This window comes from Mus musculus, chromosome 6, assembly GCF_000001635.26.
Source record: "Mus musculus strain C57BL/6J chromosome 6, GRCm38.p6 C57BL/6J".
In the NCBI taxonomy this organism is placed as follows: Eukaryota; Metazoa; Chordata; class Mammalia; order Rodentia; family Muridae; genus Mus; species Mus musculus.
In genome coordinates this window covers 133,003,133-133,022,856 of record NC_000072.6, presented here as the reverse complement: position 1 = coordinate 133,022,856, position 19,724 = coordinate 133,003,133, and the positions used below count along the sequence as shown (strand labels likewise).

General features: G+C 36.2%; 1 pseudogene; it reads left to right on the top strand.

Moving 5' to 3' along the window:
* On the top strand, window positions 4,479-5,463 carry Gm18690 (predicted gene, 18690; annotated as a pseudogene).

Genomic DNA, 19,724 nt, shown 5'->3' with positions numbered 1-19,724 from the left:
TCTGAATATCTCTGTCAATCCCTGATTTATCTTAGAGACATAAGCAGGGCCATTGTCCTATCCAATAGGGCTATTGTACCTTGGGCACTCCGAACCTCAGAATAATTTCCTCTATTATCATCTTGGCTACCATGTTAGCTATTTTCTTCTTGGTGGGAAAAAACCTCAATCCACCCAGAGAAAGCATCCACAAACACTAAAAGGTATTTGCAACCATTTTGTCTCCTAGCTTAACATCTATAAAACTGACCTCTCAATATACTCAAGGCAGTTCTCCCCTAGGTGATTTGCCCTGTTTACTCTTGGCATACATAAGCATTCACATGCTGGCCTACCTTACACTGTTCTACTAGCTCATTGTCCCAAAACATGAGGTCTGTTATATATACTTTAGATCCCTTACCTGCTTGGACAAATTTTTTATCCCCTAAGTGAGTCCATTTTTGCATTTGGTTTATTTTATTTATTTTATTTTCATTGCTTTCTAGGGAGTATAGTTTTTCTTTCTTGTGTGTGCCATTGCCCTTCCTTCTTTAGATAATAGTTGGTTGGATGGCTAGCAATCTGAGTCCTTTCTTCTTCCAAATATTTTAAGTGAGGCCATCCCTTAATCCAGTCCAATTTCCCAGCAGGTGTCTCTTGTAGGCCCATAACCAGGATAGACTCCTTCACAGCCACTTCTTAAGCCACTTGTTCTGCCTGGTTATGGCCCTGGCCCACTGAGTCTCTTCACTCTGGGCAATGAATAATACTCACAGTTGCTAGCTTCATCCAGTCATCCAAGAGATCCAAGATTTCCTGCGTGTTTTTTTATTACTTTTCCCTCTAAGGTGAGCAGTCCTCTCTTGGTATATAGCCTCATGGATATGGGCTATGGCAAAGGCATACCTGCAATCCAAGTAGATGTTAATTTTCTTGCCAGTCCCAAGTTCCAAGGCTTTGGTTAGGGCAATTAACTCTGCTTTCTGTGGCAAAATCCCAGGGGTGGGAGTAGAGGATCAGCCCAGATGACATTTGTGCCATCCACCAGGGCAACACCGGCTCATCTCTGACCTTCATGGAGAAAACTGCTTAAAAATAATTTGTTTTGTTCTATTATTTTTGTATTATTTGATGTTTACAGATTAGCACACATTATGAGCTCTCTTCTGAGGTATTTATTATTTCTGTCTTTAAAACCACCCACTCCTCCTACAGTGTAGATTTAAGCAACAAGACTGGGAAAATGCTTAATTAAATACTACTGGCTCTAATATATATATATATATATATATATATATATGCTAAAATCCTCCTGTGATTACTTTGGGGTTAAAGTGGAAGTTAACCAACTTTGACATTTACTTGAGTGTTGTCATGTTGTCAGGCTTCAGACCTTCACTAGGTTGCAGCCAGAGAAGCTATGCCTTGTTACATAGCCAATTCCTCTTCAAAGGGTCTGAATATATAACTAATCATATTTAGAGAAACCGAAATTTTGATAAATTGGATGACTTGAGACCTTACCACCTAGAGGAAGCCAATGAAACAAGCATTGCCAGGAGTGAAATTCCTATACAATAGTTCTATTCTCTTTATTAGAAGTGAATCAAGCTTTATTAGAAGTAAGTCAAGCTCACACTCAAAGGCATGGCATGGCTTACACAAATAAATGGAAAGCAAAAGGCACTAGCATTGCAGATCCTCTACTACACTCACACAGAGAGAAAAACTGCCATTCTGATGTTGAATTTCACGTCTATTTTGGCATTATATATGAAATTATGCCCCTGCTTTTGTCAAGCAGAAGCTAAGTAACAAAGAAACAATGTATGCAGATTCTTGTTTGAAAGATGTTGCCATTCATGCTCATGCAATTGTGGTCCATTGTCTAATGTGAAATTCTGTCACCATTTGGTTAGTAGTCATGTGTTAAAGTTCTCTTCCTTATTTATTCAACAAACCTCAAACTCAAAAGAACAATATTATGATATACAATGATTTCAATGCTGGATTATCATTCCTGAAAGAGAACAAATTTGCCCCTATTCATGAATTTAACATTTTGTTTCATTTATCTTGCAAAGATAAGGTTTCATTTGAAGCTAATAATCTCATTTATTAATATTTAGAGGAAGCATATTATCTTGAATTGTAATGCTGCATGTTTTGCAAATCAAAGCATATGTTTTGGTTTTATCATGTCACCTAGTAAAATTTTGAAACCCAGTACTTAGGTCACAATAGAAAAATTAAAATTTTCAGGAGGATCATGATAGTCTGAGATTTGCCTAAGTATCATGTTATTACTGAGGTACCATGTTTTAAAAATATTTTATTAGTTTTTGAGAATTTCATATATTATATTTTGATACCTTTTACTACTCTTTCTGTGTCTTCCAAGATCCACCCAATTTTTAGACCTATCTAACCTTGTGTCATCATTTTCCATAAACCTAACAATTTTATATTAAGTTGCAATTGGTTCAGCATGTCAGAGAGTATTTTAATATCCTCAAATAAATATTGATTGTAATATATACATCAAATTTTTATTAACAGGATTCTTATTTTATCATGGAGGAATAAATAAAATTTTAGTTGATTAAACTTTTTCTAAATATTTGAATGTTGTATAATCAATTCATCAAGTGGTTATAGGTAAAAATTAAAATAATATACAATTAATTATAGATAAATCAAATACATTAACACTGACTTTGGAATAGGTGGGGGTACTTTGCCTTGAGGCACTTTTTTTTTTAAAGAAGGTTCTGGTATATTGACAGATGATTGACAAACAGTAAAGTGTATCATTTCCAATTTCAGGATTTTGAAAATTTCAAGCTGACTTTTAATTTTTTGTACACGAAATGTGAGAATAATGCTGCATGCCATTCTTGTTTAGAAAGACTCTCTCTCTCCAGGATCTGTTGTTGGTCAGGTGAAAACTATGACTTCAAGTCAGAATGAAAGTTATCAGGAAAAGCTCCATTCAGGTCAGTGTAAGTCTTGCTGAACAAACATCCAAGTTCTGAGGATTTCCTGAAATCTCATGAAGTCCCTCTATTATTACACACTCCACTCAGCTCCACCCCTTGTCCTGTTTCTATTTGTTTCTCTTCAGACTTGAACTCATTTTCCTACCTGGAAGGAGGTGAGCCACAGCGAACATCCTGCCTTTACACTGAAGGTATGTGTGTCTTTCCATTCTTAGATGTTTCCTTGATATGTGCCACACCATCCTGTTACTAACATCCTATCTACATGAATGGATCTTACCATGCAAATGGTGGATAATTCTGAATCTTCAAATCGTTTACCTACTTTGCCCAGTGTTCCTTCAGGAACTGAATGTACTATTATCAACGACTTCAAATCACTTCATGTTCACTGCCAGCTATACTACATTTGGTAACCACTCTTAAATTTGGTTCATTAAGTCCTTTATTGCTCTTTAGATACTGAATTGTCAGTGTATCCAATTGCTCATTCTTCATCTATCCCAGCATCTATGACATCCTTTATCTTCTTTGGTGACAGTTACCTTTACAATGCAGGCACTGGAGGCAGTTGATTGGAGTTGGATACAGCCTGATGGTGTTTCTTGCTAGGAATAAGGAGTTGTCTTGCCTTGTGGATTAGCTAATCCTCATCTTGACTGGTCACAGCACAAGAAGAGTTTTCCATCTTAAGTTCAGGGATAGCAAAGACCTATTGCATCAGGTAACAGGTAAAGTATATCAAAAGCATGACCTGACCAACTTGTACAATACTAAGCACAATCTATATGTAGAATAAATATTGACCAATGTGGATAAACTATAAAAAAAACTTCAAAAATATTTAAATCTCAATAAATATGTACTCATGTGTGAACATTGTATATGTGTATTCATGAATGTGAGATAAGAAGACAATATTATTTTTACTAATTAATATTAAAAGATTAAAGATCCTTATGAAATTGTGAAACATCAGAATAAGAGAGTTAAGGACCTCATATGGCAAGGTCTCTGAAATTTGCAGTACTTATAAAGCCTTATAATTAAGAAAGTCCCATATGTGTTAATATTTTGTAGTTTTTATATACTTGAATATTTTTTAAAATGTCTTGCACAGAACAGTCACAGAAATATATACACTGATCAAAATGTAAGTAAGTGATGAAAATAATGTGTTTTTATCTTCATGCAAGCATGAGTTTCCAACCTTTACTTTATCATTGTCCAAAAAATTCTACAGGAGCTGTGCGTGAGCAAAGCATTTCTTGTCTGCCACCTCTGAGCTGTGTGAGGAGACACATTATCACGGAAAGAGATTCAGACTCTGTCGCTGTCAAACCTGTATGTTTGCTCCTCTTTTACTGTGAAGGCAGAGTTACGAAAAAAAATGTTATGAGAACCAACTCAGAAATTGACAAAAATTTTCTAAATGTCATTTTTAAAAATTATATTTCAAATGGAAATGTGAGCAAATCTTTATAACTAATATATAAAATGCAGCATCTTTTAAAGACAATATTTGTTATCTGCCATAGCACACTTGCAATCATTTTAATCTTTGAATTAATAATTGGAATTTTAGGAAATGGGTTCATGGCCCTGGTGCACTGTATGGACTGGGTTAAGAGAAAGAAAATGTCCTTAGTTAATAAAATCCTCACTGCTTTGGCAATCTCCAGAATTTTTCATCTCAGTTTATTGCTTATAAGTTTAGTCATATTCTTTTCATATTCTGATATTCCTATGACTTCAAGGATGACACAAGTCAGTAATAATGTTTGGATTATAGTCAATCATTTCAGTATCTGGCTTTCTACATGCCTCAGTGTCCTTTATTTTCTCAAGATATCCAATTTTTCTAACTCTTTTTTTCTTTATCTAAAGTGGAGAGTTGAAAAAGTAGTTTCAGTTACACTGTTGGTGTCATTGCTCCTCCTGATTTTAAATATTTTATTAATTAACTTGGAAATTAGCATATGCATAAAGGAATGTCAAAGAAACATATCATGCAGCTTCAGTTCTCATTACTATGCAAAGTGTCACAGGCAGGTGTTAAGGCTTCACATTATTTTCCTGTCTGTCCCCGTTGTTTTGTCCCTGTCAACTTTTCTCCTGCTCATCTTCTCCCTGTGGACACTTCACCAGAGGATGCAGCAGCATGTTCAGGGAGGCAGAGATGCCAGAACCACGGCCCACTTCAAAGCCCTACAAACTGTGATTGCATTTTTCCTACTATATTCCATTTTTATTCTGTCTGTCTTAATACAAATATGAATTACTGAAGAAAAATCTTTTCGTTGTATTTTGTGAGGTTGTATATATAGCTTTTCCGACATTCCATTCATATATTCTGATTGTAGGAGACATGAAGCTGAGACAGGCCTGCCTGCCTCTCTGTATTATCGCAGCTGAAATTCAGACTACACTATGTAGAAATTTTAGATCACTAAAGTACTTTAGATTATGTTGTATATTCTAGACAAAAATTAACTGATACAAATGTCTTTTGTATTTTTCATTTTAAATATCCTTTAATTTTGACTGCATGAAATTGATTTCTGCTTGCAATTATCACTGATTAAAACTATTAATAATTTAACTAGTTGTATACAAGGTTATTTCTTAATATACATATCATAAAAGACCTCACTAAAATATAAATATTAATTTTACTTATTATCTATCAATCATCAGTCAGGAGATTTTGACTTATAGACTATGCTGTATATGTTTTAATATCCATAACAAACTGTGATAAAAGCATATAAGTGAAAGCATATAATATAAAATATATGAATAAAACTTTGGAGAAATAATATGTAGTATAATATGAAATTAAAAGAGTGGGAATAAAGGTAGATTATTAAATACAGAGCCGAATTTGGAAACACTTTGGCCAATTCTTTAGATCCATCAGGCTCCTGTGTTTGTTTTATATAGATTTTTATTAATTTCATTATCAACTATTATTAAATATTTTCATGGGTATAAAAACAATGTAATTCACATTTCTACGTGCAATGCTTGTTACTTTAGGTGACAGTGTAATCTATTTTATTTTATTGCCCTAGTACAAGAAATAAATGTTTATGATAGTTTAAAATATATATTTAAATATTAATTTTGATTGAATTACCATAATATCATGTGTAGTAATTTATTTATGATCAACACCAGATCTTCTTATATGTACCTGTTCTTAATATTTATTGTATGTTAACATTTAAAAACCTATACAATTAAATGAATTGATGCAACAATGCCAAATAGTTAGTTGTACAATATGATACATAGGCAGTAGAACTTGTTGAGATGCCAACTATTTTATGCAGTTATATTGTGAGTATGTTATGATTCTGAATTTTACTAGAGATGAAGAATGCATTGTTCAGTCATAATTTTATTATTAAAAATTTCGGTATCAAATCCAAGATATCCTTTTCCATTCTCCACACAATATGCATTCATTTATTTTAAAATATTTATAATTAATAACTATCTATTTTACCACCTGGATAAATTTTAATGAGAAACCAAAGCTCTGAAATAAACAAATTTAACATCTCTTACAAGCTGTCCAAGATTTATATTCTTCTACTTAGCATGTTTTCTTTTGTAAGGTTTTGTATTACTATTTTAAAATTTTAAGGCTTCTTGTCCAGATTTATAACTATTGGACTAATATTATTCCTACAAAAAAACATACAAAATGTAACCTCCCCTTCCCCTCAGCCTGAAACCTGGTTGCTCAGGTTTCACTATTAGCAAGAAGAGAGCATCAGGGTGGAACCTGCTGCCCTATCATTCTGCCACTCCCACTGCTGCCTGCCACCTAGCTGTTCCGGAGCCAAACACGTGGTCACCTAAACTGGCCTCCAAGATGATTTGGTGGGAATGGGCCCCTTTCCCCTGCTTCATAACCCAGTGTCTGGAATAGTAAAATTGAACCTTGATCAGACCGTTGTCTTGGTTTCATCTTTCTCACATCGCCTAGGCCCCTTTTCTTTTCCAGATTCCAGGATGCCTTCCAGGTTAGAACCCAGACATGTGAGCCGCTGGCCGGCCGCAACAACAAAATATATAAATATAATTGTGTTTGGTCGCTAAACCAAATAAGAATTGTGAAATGTCATCAACAGCTGTCAGATGTGGTAGCACATGACCTGACCGTATCCCAACACTTGGAAGACAGAGATAATGAAAACCTATGATGTAAGGCCAACTTTGTTGGACAATGATCTTCATTTTACTTAAGGCTACATAGAAAGACCCAGTATAAACCTAAACTATAATTAATATATTACAGTGATTATTTCTGTGTGATATTATCTTCAATTAATGTCTGCATCTTTATTTAATATGTTAGATTAATGCTAAGAAATAAATGAAAAATTTGACAATATGAAGGTGAAATGGAATGTCAAAATATAATTGATAAGATTAATTTATTGGGCCAGTGCCAGGCCACCTTGTACCCAAACTTGGCAGACGTCCTACAATCCCCAGAGGGCTCCCCACCCCATAGGCACCCTAGAAGGCCCAGGATCCTAGGATAACTGGTGATTGGAAAACCACATCTGTTCCAACAGAACCAGGGGTACCAGGGACTACCAGAAGCACGGACACAAGAATCCTGCCCAAACAGTGGGTCAGGTTTCTTCCTGTTGGTGCTGGTCTACCTTGGTTGCAAACTCAGCAGACAGCCCCATGGTCTCCAGAGGAGGTACCACTTCCAGACGTTCTAAAATGCCCAGGATGTTAGGATCCCAGGATCATAGGATCCCAGGATTCCCAGGAGCTTGGCCACACCAGGATCTCAGGGTCTCAGAGGAAGCTTGACTGCCAAGAACTCTGACACACACAGAATCTCAGCATCACAGGATCCCAGAATCCCAGGATCACAAAGAAAGCTGGAATCTGATAAGTTCTGACTAAACAAGGGTTACAGGAAGGACAGGCTCCAATCGGATATATCTAGGGCAGGGAGCACTTGAGATAATGAAATGGTGAGAGGCAGGCATAAAAACAGAAGCAACAGAAACTAAGGTTACTTGGCATTATCAGAAACCAATACTACCACCAAAGCAAATCTTGGATACACCATCATAAAAGAAAAGCAAGATATGGATCTAAAGTCACTTCTCATGGTGATGATGGAGGACTATAAGAAAGACATAAATAACTCCCTTAAAGAAATACAGGAGAACACATCCAAACAGAGGAAAGAATTGAACAAAACCATCCAGGATCTAAAAATGGAAGTAGAGACAATAATGAACTCACAATTTGACAAGGTAGCTAAAACCATCCAGTGGAAAAAAGACAGCATTTTCAACAAATGGTGCTGGAACAACTGGTGGTTATCATGTAGAAGAATGCGAATTGATCCATTCTCCTTTCCTTGTAAAAAGCTCAAGTCTAAGTGGATCAAAGACCTCCACATAAAACCGGAGACACTGAAATTAATAGAGGAAAAAGTGGGGAAAAGCCTCAGAGATATGGGCACAGGGGAAAAAATCCTAAACAGAGCAGCAATGGCTTGTGCTGAAAGATCAAGAATTGACAAATGGGACTTCATAAAATTGTAATGCCTCTATAAGGCAAAAGACGTTGTCAATAGGACAAAAAGTCCACCAACAGATTGGGAAAGGATTTTTACCAATCCTAAATCTGATAGGGGACTAATATCCAATGTATACAAAGAGCTTAAGAAGCTGGACTCCAGAAATTCAAATAACCCCATTAAAAAAATGGGGACAGAGCTAAACAAGGAATTCTCAACTGAGGAATGCCGAATGGCTGAAAAGCACCTGAAAAAAAAAAAAAAAAGTTCAACATCCTTAGTCATCAGAGAAATGCAAATCAAAACAACCTTGAGATTCCACCTCACACCAGTCAGAATTGCTAAGATCAAAAATTCAAGTAGCAGCAAATGCTGGCAAGGATTTGGAGAAAGAGGAATACTCCTCTATTGCTGGTGGGATTGCAAGATTGTCCAACCACTCTGGAAGTCAGTCTGGAGGTTCCTCAGAAAATTGGACATAATACTACCAGAAGATCCAACAATAACTCTCCTGGGCATACACCCAGAAGAAGTTCCAACTGGTAATAAGAACACATGCTCCATTATGTTCATAGCAGCCTTATTTATAATAGCCATAAGCTGGAAAGAACCCAGTTGTCCCTCTACAGAAGAATGGATACAGTAAATGTGGTACATTTACACAATGGAGTACTACTCAGCTATTAAAAACAATGAATTTGTGAAATTATTGGACAAATGCATGTATCTGGAGGATATCATCCTTAGTGAGATAACCCAATCACAAAAGAAGTCATTAGATAAGCACTCACTGATAAGTGAATATTAGCCCAGAAACAGAACACCCAAGATACAATTTGAAAAACACAAGACAATCAAGAAGAGGGAAGACCAACATGTGGATACTTCATTCCTCCTTAGAATAGGGAACAAAATATCCATGAAAGGAGTTACAGAGACAAATTTGGAGCTAAGATGAAAGAAAGGATGGACTATCCAGAGACTACCCCACCCAGGGATCCATCCTATAATCAGCTACCAAATCCAGACACTATTGCATATGCCAGCAAGATTTTGCTGAAGGGACCCTGGTATAGCTGTCTCATATGAGGCTATGCCAGTATCTGTCAAATGCAGAAGTGGATGCTCACAGTCATCTCTAAGATGGAACACAGGGCCCTCAATGGAGAAAATAGAGAAAGCACCCAAGGAGCTGAACCCTATAGGTGGAACAACAATATGAACTAACCAGTACCCCCAGAGCTCATGTCTCTAGCTGCATATGTAGCAGAAGATGGCCTAGTTGGCCATTACTGGGAAGAGAAGCCCTTTTGTATTGCAAACTTTATATACCCCAGTCCAGGGAATGCCAGGGCCAAGAAGTGGGAGTGGGTGGGTAGGGGAGCAGGGCAGGGGGAGGGTATAGGGGACTTTCAGGATAGCATTTGAAATGTATAAAAAGAAAATATCTAATAAAATATTATAAAAATAATAAAGTATAAAAAAAAAAGAAAAAAAAAAGGAAATCACAAAGGGAGACAACTCTGGAAAGAGAAAACCTAGGTAAGAAGTCAGGAGCCATAGATGCAAGTATAACAAACAGAATAAAAGAGATAGAAGAGAGAATCTCAGGGGCAGAAGATACCATAGAAAACATTGACACAGCAAAGAAAATGTGAAATGCAAAAAGATCCTAACCCCAAAAATCCAGGAAATCCAGGACACAATAAGAAGACCAAACCTAAGGATAATAGTTATAGATGGGAAGGAAGATTTCCAACTTAAAGGGCCAGTAATATCTTCAACAAAACTATAGAAGAAAATTTCCCCAACCTAAAAAAGAGATGCTCATGAACATATAAAAAACCTAAAGAATTCCAAATAGTTTAGATTAGACAAGAAACTTTTCCTGTCACTTAATAATCAAAACATCAAATGTAAAAACAAAGAAAGAGTCTTAAAAGCAGTAAGGTAAAAAGGTGAAGTAACATATAAAGGCATACCTATCAGAATTACACCAGATTTCTCCCCCAGAGACTATAAAAGCCAGAAGATGTTGGGCAGATGTCATACAGACCTAAGAGAGCACAAATGCCAGCCCAAGATACTATACCCAGCAAAACTCTCAATTACCATAGATGGAGAAAAAGAGATATTCCATGACAAAACAAAATTTATATATCTTTCCATAAATCCAGCCCTTCAAAGTTTAATAAAGCAAAACCCCAACACAAGGAGAGAAACTATGCTCTAGAAAAAGCAAGAAAGTAATCTTTCAACAAACTTAAAAAAAGATAGCCACATGAACAAAATTCCATATGTAATAACAAAAATAACAGGAAGCAACAATTACTTTCCCTTAGTATCTCTTAATATCGATGGACTCAATTCCTCAATAAAAAGACATAGATTAACAGACTGGTTACTTAAACAGGACTCAACATTCTGCTGCTTACAGGAAACCCACCTCAGTGACAAAAGCAGACACTACCTAAGGGTAAAAGGCTGGAGAACAATTTTTCAACCAAATGGTCTGAAGAAACAAGCTGGGGTAGCCATTCTAATATTGAATAAAATGAACTTTCAATCTAAAGTTATGAAAAAAGATAACGAGGGACACTTCCTAAGATCAGAGGTAAAATTTACCAAGATTAACTCTCAATTCTGAATAGCTATGCTCCAAGTGCAAGGGCAGCCACATTCATTAAAGAAACTTCAGTATGGCTGAAAACACATATTACACTACATAAAATAATAGTGGGAGACTTCAACACCCCACTCTCATAAATGGACAGATCCTGGAAACAGAAACTAAACAAGGACACAGTGAAACTTACAGAAGTTATAAAACAAATGGATTTAACTGATATCTATAAAACATTTTACCTTAAAACAAAAGGATATGCCTTTTTCTCAGCACCTCATGGCACCTTCTCCAAAACTGACCATATAATTGGTAAAAAAACAAAAAAACAAAAAAACAAAAACAAAAACAAAAAAACAGGCTTCACAGATACAAAAATATTGAAATAATCCCATGCATCTTATCAGATAACCATGGACTAAGGCTGATCTTCAATAAAAATATAAATAATAGAAAGCCCACATACATGCAGAAGCTGAAAAACACTCTACTCAGTGGTAACTTAGTCAAGGAAGAAATAAATTAAAGACTTTTTAAAGTTTAATGAAAATGGAGCCATAACATATCCAAATTTATGGGACACAATAAAAGTAGTCTTAAGAGGAAATCTCATAGTTCTGAGTAGCTCCAAAAAGAATCTGGAAGACCATATATGAGCAGCTTTATAACACACCTACAAGCTCTAGAGCAAACATAAGCAAATTCACACAAGAGGAGTAGATGTCAGGAAATAATCAAACTCAGGGCTGAAGTCAACCAAATAGGAACAAAGAGAATTAGTCATTCAGAAAATCAATGAAACTAGGAGCTGGTTCTTTGAGAAAAACATCAAGATAAATAACCCTTAGTTAGACTAACTAGAGGGCACAGGGACAGTATCCTAATTAACAAAATCAGAAATGAAAAGGGATACATAACAACAGAAACTGAGGAAATTCAAAACATCATCAGATCCCACTACTAAAGGCGATACTCCGCACAACTGGGAAATCTGGAAGAAATGAACAATTTTCTAGACAGATACCAGGTACCAAAGTTAAAACAGGATCAAATTATCGATCAAAACACTTCCATATTGCCCCCCAAATAGAAATGGTCATTAAATTTCTCCCAACAAAAAACAAAGTCCAAGACCTCATGGGCTTAGTGCAGAGTTCGATCAGACCTTCAAAGAGGATCTAAATCCAATACTCCTCAAACTATTCCACAAAATAGAAACAGAAGGTACTCTACCTAGTTCATTCTATGAAGCCACAATTACTCTGATACTTAAACCACACAAAGATCCAACAAAGAAAGACAAATTCAGACCAATTTCCCTTATGAATATTAGAATATGCAGAAATACTCAATAAAATTCTCACAAACCAAATCCAAGAATACATGAAAAGGATCATCCATCATGATCAAGTAGGCTTCATCCCAGGCATGCAGGAATGGTTCAATGTACAGAAATCCATCAACATAATCCACTATATAAACAAACTCAAAGACAAAAACCACATGATGACCTCATTAAATGCTGAGAAACATTCGACAAAAATCCAACAATCATTCATGATAAGACTCTTGGAAAGATCAGGAGTTCAAGGCCCATATATGAACATAATAAAAGCAATATACAGCAAACCAGTAGCCAACAGCAAACTAAATGGAGAGAAACTTGAAGCAATCCCACTAAAATCAGGGACTAGACAAGGCTGCCCATTTTCTCCCTACCTATTCAATATAGTACTTGAAGTTCTAGAAGAGCAATTTGACAACAAAAGGAGATCAAGGGAATACGAATTGAAAAGGAAGAAGTCAAAATATCACTATTTGCAGATGATATGATAGTATATATAAGGGACCCCAAAAATTCCACCAGAGAACTCCTAAACCTGATAAACAACTTCAGTGAATTAGCTGGATATAAAATTAACTCAAACAAATCAGTGGCCTTTTTCTACACAAAGGATAAACAGGCTGAGAAAGAAATTAGGGGTACAACCCCCTTCAAAAGAGCCATGAATCATATAAAATACCTTGATGTGACTATTACTAAGGAAGAGAAAGATCTGTATGATAAGAACTTCAAGTCTCTGAAGAAAGAAATCAAAGATCTCAGAAGATGGAAAGATTCCCCATGCTCATTGATTGGCAGGATTAATATAGTAATTGCGGAAAACAATATACGGATTCAATGCTATCCCTATCAAAATTCCAACTCAATTCTTCAGAATTAGAAAGGGCAATTTGCAAATTCTTCTGGAAAAAAACAAACAAACAAAACCTAGGATAGCAAAAACTGTTCTCAACAGTAAAAGCACCTCTGGTGGGATCACCCTGCCTGACCTCAAGGTGTACTACAGAGCAATTGTGATAAAAACTGCATGGTACTTGAACAGTGTAGATCAATGAAGTAGAACTGAAGTCCCAGAAATGAATTCACACACCTATGATCACTTGATTTTTGACAAAGGAGCTAAAACCATCCAGTGGAAAGAAGACATCATTTTCATCAAATGGTCCTGGCTCAACTGGTGGTTAGCATGTAGAAGAAGGCAAATTGATCCATTCTTATCTCTTTGTACAAAACTTAAGTCTAAGTGGATCAAGGAACTCCACATAAAGCCAGAGACACTGAAACTTATAGAGGAGAAAGTGGGGAAGAGCCTCAAAGATTTGGGCAAAGGGAAAAATTTCCTGAACAGAACAATAATGGCTTATGCTGTAAGATTAAGTATACACAAATGGGACCTCCTAAAATTGTAAAGCTAAAATTGTAAGGCAAAGGACACTGTCAGTAAGACAAAATGCTAACCAACAGTTGAGTAAATACCTTTACCAATCCTAAGTTCGATAGGGGGCTAATATCCAATATATATAAAGAACTCAAGAAGTTGGACTCCAGAAATTTAAATAACCCTAGTAAAAATGGGGTACAGAGCTAAACAAAGAATTCTCAGCTGAAGAATACCAAATGGATTAGAAGCCCCTAAAAAAAAAAAAGTTCAACATCCTTAATCATCAGGGAAATGCAAATCAAAGCAACACTGAGATTCCACCTCACACCAGTCAGAATGGCTAAACTAAAAAATTCAGGTGACAACAGATCCTGGTGATGATGTGGAGATAGAGGTATTGCCCTCCATTGTTAGTGGGATTGCAAGCTGGTACAACCACTCTGAAAATCCATCTGGCGGTTCCTCAGAAAATTGGACATAGTGCTACTGGAAGATCCAACAACACTACTCCTGGGTATATACCCAGAAGATGCTCCAAGTTGTAATAAGGACACATGCTCCACTATGTTCAAAGCAGCATTATTTATAATAGCCAGAATCTGGAAAGAACCCAGATGTCCCTCAACAGAGGAATGGATACAGAAAATGTGTTATATTTGCACAGTGAGGTACTTCTCCGCTATTAAAAACAATGAAGTCAAGAAATCTTAGACAGATGGATAGATCTGGAGGATATCATACTAAGTGAGATAACCCAATAACAAAAGAACACACATGATATGCACTCACTGATGAGCAAATATTATCCCTGAATCTCAGAATACCCAAGATACAATTTGCACATCACATGAAACTCAAGAAGAAGAAAGACCAAAGTGTGGACACATCAATCCTTCTTAGAAGGAGGAACAAAATATCCATGAAAAGAGTTACAGAGACAAATTTCAAAGCAGAGACTGAAGGTATGACCATCCAGAAACTGCCCCACCTTGGGGTCTATCCCATACCCAGACAATATTGTGAATTCCAACAAATGCTTGCTGACAGGAGCCTGATATAGCTGTCTCCAGAGAGGCTCTGTCATTGCCTGCACGCGTTTAATCCCAGCACTTGGAATGCAGAGGCAGGTGGATTTCTGAGTTTGAGGACAGCCTGGTCTACAAAGTGAGCTCCAGGACAGTCAGGGCTATGCAGAGAAACACTATTTTGAAAAAACAAACAAACAAACAAACAAACAAACAAACAAACGAAGTGAATGCCCACAGACATCCATTAGATGAAGCACAGGGTCTCCATTGAAGGAGTTAGAGAAAATACCCAAGCAGCTGACTAGGTTTGCAGCCCCCTAGAAAGAACAATATGAACTAACCAGTAATCCGACAGCTCCATGGGAGTAAACCACCAATCAAAGAAAACACATGGATGGACTATGACTCTAGCTGCATATGTAACAGAGGGTGGCCTATTTGATCATCAATGGGAGGATATGTCCTTTGTCCTGAGAAGGTTCTATTCCTCAGTATAGGGGAATGCCTGGGCTAGGAAGCAGGAGTGGGTGGGTTGGGGAACACAGGGAGGGGGGCAAAGATAGTTTTCGGAGGGGAAACTAGGAAAGGGGCTAACATTTGAAATGTAAATAAAGAAAATATCTAATAAAAAAGATTAGTTTATTGACCAATAAGAATCTATATGGTTCTTGTTTTCATATGTTATGAAGTGACTGTTTCCTGACGTTGCAAACTTAATGGCCTGAGGGTATTACAGACAGAATTCAGAATCAGTGTCTCTATTTCCTGAAAAGTTTTCTTTTTGTCTTTCTAAAATGTATTAAAAGATCTTCACATACTGACACTTGTAGAGATCTTTAAGGTAGAGAATATTTTCGTTTCATCCAGAAATCATACTAACTCTGATGAAGATTGTTCTGTTACAGCAAATTGGAATTTGCTACAACTTAAATAGAATACATATTTTACCTATATTTTGTGGTTTTCTATTTACATCATGTAGTTTTTATGTATCATATATTGGTTGTGATTATTTTATGTTCAACTCTATGAAATAAAAGTGATAGAGAAATGACTATGAAATTAAAGAAAGCATTTGAATTGTCAAAGAATAATAAATACAACTCAGCTATTAAAAAGAATGAATTTATGAAATTCCTAGGCAAATGGATGGACCTGGAGGGCATCATCCTGAGTGAGGTAATCCAATCACAAAAGAACTCACACAATATGTACTGACTGATAAGTGGATATTAGCCCAGAAACTTAGAATACCCAAGAAATAAGGTACAATTTGCTAAACACATGAATCTCAAGAACAATGAAGACCAAAGTGTGGACACTTTGCCCCTTCTTAGATTTGGGAACAAAACACCCATGAAAGGAGTTACAGAGACACAGTTTGGAGCTGAGACGAAAGGATGGACTATCTAGAGACTGCCATATCCGGGGATCCATCCCATAATCAGCTTCCAAACGCTGACACCATTGCATACACTAGCAAGATTTTGCTGAAAGGACCCAGATATAGCTGTCTCTTGTGAGACTATGCCGGGGCCTAGCAAACACAGAAGTGGATGGTCACAGTCAGCTACTGGATGGAACACAGGGCCCCCAAGGGAGGAGCTAGAGAAAGTATTCAAGGAGCTAAAGGGATCTGCAACCCTATAGGTAGAACAACAATATGAACTACCCAGTACCCCCAAGAGCTTGTGTCTCTAGCTGCATATGTATCAGAAGATGGCCTAGTTGGCCATCTTTGGAAAGAGAGGCCCATTGGTCGTGCAAACTTTATCTGCCTCAGTACAAGGGAACACCAGGGCCAAGAAGTGGGAGTGGGTGGGTGGGAGAGTGTGTGGGGGACTTTTGGGATAGCATTGGAAATGTAAATGAAACAAATACCTAATAAAAACACACTAATGACAAACAAAAATAATGATTTCACCCATGTTCAGCTTATTGAACAATTCAGTTTATATGAGTTGTCTATGAGAGGATAGGAAAGTGGTCACTTACTTACAGGAACATGAGTGTCTCAGGATAGCTGCATTTGTAAGGTGCCTATTCCAGCAATAGTCAGCACGTAAGAAAGATGTATGCCTTACAGGCAGCTCATAAGTAAAACATTCTCCTCTCCCCAGTGGTTGTTGCTTAAATAACCTTGGATAAGAGACTTGTGTCTTGTGCATTCTAGGACCACCACTAACCTAGTAAATTCTTACTTTCCTGGTATTCTGAGCTTCTCTCTTCACTCTCAGTGTGGTGACTTCAATCTAAAGGTGACAGCAAGACAGTATGTCTGCCAATTTGCCACAGGATTGGACTCAGCTCTTCTTACTCTAGGATCAATATTCTAAATAAAAGAAGTTATTCATGTTGTAATTCCACATCACACCACTCAGAGTTGTTTAAATTAGCATGAGGGAAGATAGAAGGGACAGGGTAGAGGAAGGGGAGAGAGAGTGGGAGAGAGAGAGGAAGAGAGAGAGAGAGACACAGAGAGAGAGAAGAATCAGAAATCCTCAAAGTTGTCCACACTTAGTTAATATTATTTTAAAGAAAAAAATCATTAACTTTTAACTTAGCAGGAATCTTACTTGAAATGATCACTTTTTGTTCTCTTTGGGTTTTCATTTGGATTTATGAAACATTGTTCTCCTTAACTATAGAGCTAAAACCCATACCCAGAGTATCGTAGAACACATTAAATTTTGAAGAATCAAGAGACCTTTAAAACTAGTTTTGCAAATGAGAACAAATTCAATTATTTGAATGTGTTGCAATACTGTCTCTGCATCATAGAATTCAATGAGGTAGAATCTAAGGCCAGGTTGGAGAATTTGAATTTCAGGAATTATGTTCTCTGATTTCAGTCAACTAAATGGAGATACTTTTCCTTCCTGTCCTAATGTTATGAGAAATACTGAGGCAGATTTCTCTTAAGTCAGCTGTCCAAATTTTATCCAGACTTCTTTAGGACAACAATGTCATTAAGATCCACAGCAATATATATATATGCATTTACTCTTTAGCCTTTGGGGTCCAATTTATTACAGGTGATTGGTTTACCTATATTCTTTTCTTAGTAAGCATGCTTCTGATATTGATAAAATGTAGAGTCACTTCCAGAGAGTGTCAAGATCATAACTAAAATACGTACATAAAGTTTCTATTATAAAAATGATTGGTTTTGTTTTTGTTATTTTTGTATCTATTATTTAAGGATTATTGATAAGAATACTTCATGAGCTCTCTCTTTGAAGTATTTATTATTCATGGCTTTAAAACAAACCACTCTCCCAACAGGATAACTCTAAGCAACAAGATTGAGGTAAACCTTAATTTAATTACAACTGCCTCTAATGTTTTTTATATATTTATTAATTTAAAATCTCTCTGTCATTAGTTTGGGAGAAAAAGTGGAAGTTAACCAATTTTGAAGTGCACTAGGACATTGTCAGGATTCAGATCTTCATTGAATTTTGTCCAGAGAAGCTATGCCTTTTCAAAGGGTATGAATAGAAAAATGATCATATTTAGAGAACCTGAAATTTAGATAAATTTGATGATTTGAGACCTTTCTGCCTTCAGGAAGACAACAAAACAAGCACTGCCAGGATTGATATCCCTATACAATAGTTCTATTCTCTTTATTAGAAATGAGTTAAGTCAAGCTCACAACCAAGGGATGACATAGCTTTTACAAATAAAAGGAAAGCAAAGCCGATCTCATTCCAGATTCTCTACTACACTAGCTGAAAGAGAGAAGCTACCATTCAGATATTGTCTTTCATGTCTCTTTGACATTATATATTTAAAAATGTGCCCTGTTTTTTTGTCAAAGAGAAGCTAAGGAAAAAAGAAACAGAGTGCATGTAGATTCTTGTTTGAAAGGTGTTGCCTGTCATGTTCATGGAATTGGGATCTAATGTCTAACATGAAATTCCATCATCCTTTGGAATGTGTTAAAGTTCTTTTCCTTAATTATTTGACTAAGCTCAAACAAAAATGACAGCAATGTAATATACAATGATTTCCATGCTGTTTTATTATTCCTAATAAAAAAACCAAATTTGCCCCATTCATGAATTTCATGGATAGCTTTCTTCATCTTCTAAGATAATATTTCACTTGAAGCCTATAATCTGGTTTACTAACATGCAGAAGAAGCATATTATCTTGCATTCTACAGCTGCATACCTTTTGCAAATCCATGCATAGTTTTGGGTTTATCATCTCAGCTAGTAAAATTTTGAAACCCAGTACCTAGTTCACAATAAAAAATTAAAATTTTCAGGAGGATTGTGATCATCTGAAATTTGCCTAAGTAACAAGTTATCACTGAGGTACCATGTTTTGAAACTATTTTATTAGTTTTTGAGAATTTCATATATTATATCTTGATACTTTTTGCCCCTCTCCCCAAGTCCTCTCAGATCCATCCATTTTCATACCTATCTAACCGTGTGTCATCATTTTACCTTTATTTAAACAATTCCATATTGTGATGCCCATAAACTCTTAGGAGTAACCAAACACTTTCAAATTGGATTTAAATACTGTCATGTGAAAATACTCCTTTGGGGACATGAAAAAGCATCTACTCTCCCATATTTGGAACTGGTGAGAAATCAAAGTCCTAAAGTTTAACTTGGGACCTATTGAGTTTTATTGGGGTTACTAATGAAAACGTTAAGGATTACTGGTAGGAACATAAATGGCTCAAAGACAGTTACATAAAACAAACAAACAAACAAACACCAAAAACCAAAAAACACCTCACCCTAGCATGGGTCATTAGAGCTGGAGACTTGTATTGCA